Consider the following 2526-nt stretch of genomic DNA (forward strand, 5'->3'; position numbering starts at 1 on the left):
AATTACTATTTTGTCTCTTCCTCACACTCCCTTTATGTCTCGTCTATACTTATCTATCAGAAAACACCATATGTTATATCTCCCTTTCAAACTACTGTCCCTTGCATTGCTATTCATATCTTTCTTCACTGGTGGATCACAGTTATTTCAGACTACTTCTCTCTTTCCCATCCCATTGACTTTCTTGCTCCAACCATCCTTCCTCATAGTTGGTGATTTTAACTGCCACCACACTCTTTGGAGTGATTCCACCACTACTTCCCGTGGCCGATCCCTAGAACGCTTCCTCTCCACAACTGACCTTATTATTCTTACTTCAGTTTGACTCACACATCTTGACATGTGCACGCAATCGTTTTCATGTTTCGACCTCTCTATGCCCCCTTTCTCTTCATTAAAACTTCCATTGGTCAGTTCTAGACCACTTTTAGACTACTTTCCTTATAGTGACCACTTTTCAGTCCTCCCTTTTTTTTTCATATGTCCCTCTTCCTAATCCCCCACGATGGTACTTTGATAGAGCTTGCATACTTTCAATTCACTCTCTACTATTCCTCGTAAGAGCTGCCTATACAGCCTTATACCTGCAAATGTGTTCCAAGTTGGAATTCTGATTACACCAAAGCGTTTCACTTAAAACATGCAGCTTGGAATAGTTACCTCTACAAACGAAGTACCCCTATCAACCCTTATTTCTTTTAAAAGAGCCTCCACCTGTCTTCGTCATACAATGAACAGCAGAACAACGAGCTGGCGAAATTATGTTTCCTCAGTTACATCTACATCTATTTTAGCTGTCTGGCGTCGTATCCATAAGCAAACATCCCCCCATTCAGCACCTTACTCTATATTTCTCTTCCATTAAGACCACCTTCTCCCTGTCTCTGCTAAGTCATATAATGCTCCTTTTTCTTCCTCTGAACTTCACGCAACTTTACAGTCGTGCTGCAACACCCACGAAGGCCCTAACGGTATTCATTATGCTCCGACACCTTAGATTCATGTCTATCATTCCTGTTAACCATTTACAATCACATATGGACAACAGGCAATTCTTCTCCTCACTGTCTAGAAGTTCTTATCCTCTCCTTCTTGAATCCCACTATATCGAGTACCCTCCCTCAAGATTCCCCCCCAATCCTTTGCCCGTTGTTGTCGTGGGGGGGCTTAGGAGACGAAGACTGAGAACCAATGATGGGGAACTCCTCAACCTTGGGACTCAGCCATCGACTAAACTAATTTTGCATAGTCTTTTTTCCCGCTCATACTTTTCGTTTCAGTTTCTTCACCAATCCCTTCTACTATCCACCTCCTAAGGTGTGAGAGCCGTGCTGAAAGGATGAAAGGCTGACTTTATGTCAGTCCTGAACGGCCTGAGGGAACCATGGGCACGGTATTTCCCTGCCATACCTGGCCCTTACCCCTCAAGGGGACCCTGAGGGGTGGACTATTTTTTTTTTTCCAACATACTCCAGGCTTATCATGGCCAATAATGAAGACATAACCCCAATCTTAGGGGCAATGAGGCTTGCCCCTTTATCAAATAGCCCCAATCCCAGCTCTCCTTTGACCACGGCTCCGAACACTGCAACAACTCCCCCATCATCAATGCATACTAGTACAGTATCAACCCTAATCAACAACCAACCCCCAGGAGACATTTCTACTCTCCCAACATGCTCAACTTCAACACCTTTACTCCCACAACCTTCTTCATCAACCATCCCATCTCCCCTTATTACTACCTTACAACCTTATTGCCCACCTCCCCGTAATACTACCCCCCTCAACACTACTCCCTCCTCCACACGTCCCCGCACTTCTACTACCCCCACCTCTACAAGAATCCTAAATACTCTATTTAGCCCAGCCAAATGGGACCGATTTTTCGTGATCCCTCCCACAGCTCCCTACTCTCAAAACACCCTCCTCTTCCAACAATGCCTCCAAAAACAAGTAGGCAAAGTCTCTTTCCGTAGCCGACGCGACCACTCCCGTCTCGTCACAGTAACAACTGAAAACCAAGCTATAGCATTAACAAAACTAACTGATCTATGTGGTAATCCCATCCCTACAGAACCTCATCCAACCCTCAATACTTGCACTGGAACTGTCTCTATCTCCCCAACAGATTGCCCAATCCATGACAAAGAATGGTCAGATTGTGGAGAGGACTTACTCGCTTGTCTCACAGACTATGATGCAACATATGTACAATGCTACTCCATTCCTCCCAGAGGAAATCGCAAGAAATCCATCAACATTGCCAAAATTACTTTCCGTAGACATGACCTTCCCTTAAATGTTTACATAGGTGGGGAATCCCTACCTGTCCGACCATACCAACCTCCTCGTCAGTGCCAAAATTGTTGGCATTTAGGACATCCTGCCAAACATTGCCGTTCCACAGCCAGATGCCCGCTATGTGCCCAACCTGGCCATACTCGATCAAATTGCTCTGCACAATCACGCACATGTGCAAACTGTGGCGGCCCCCATAATGTATTTTATAGAGGCTGCCCCACC

The sequence above is a fragment of the Penaeus chinensis genome, chromosome 20, assembly GCF_019202785.1.
Source record: "Penaeus chinensis breed Huanghai No. 1 chromosome 20, ASM1920278v2, whole genome shotgun sequence".
NCBI classification, from domain to species: Eukaryota; Metazoa; Arthropoda; class Malacostraca; order Decapoda; family Penaeidae; genus Penaeus; species Penaeus chinensis.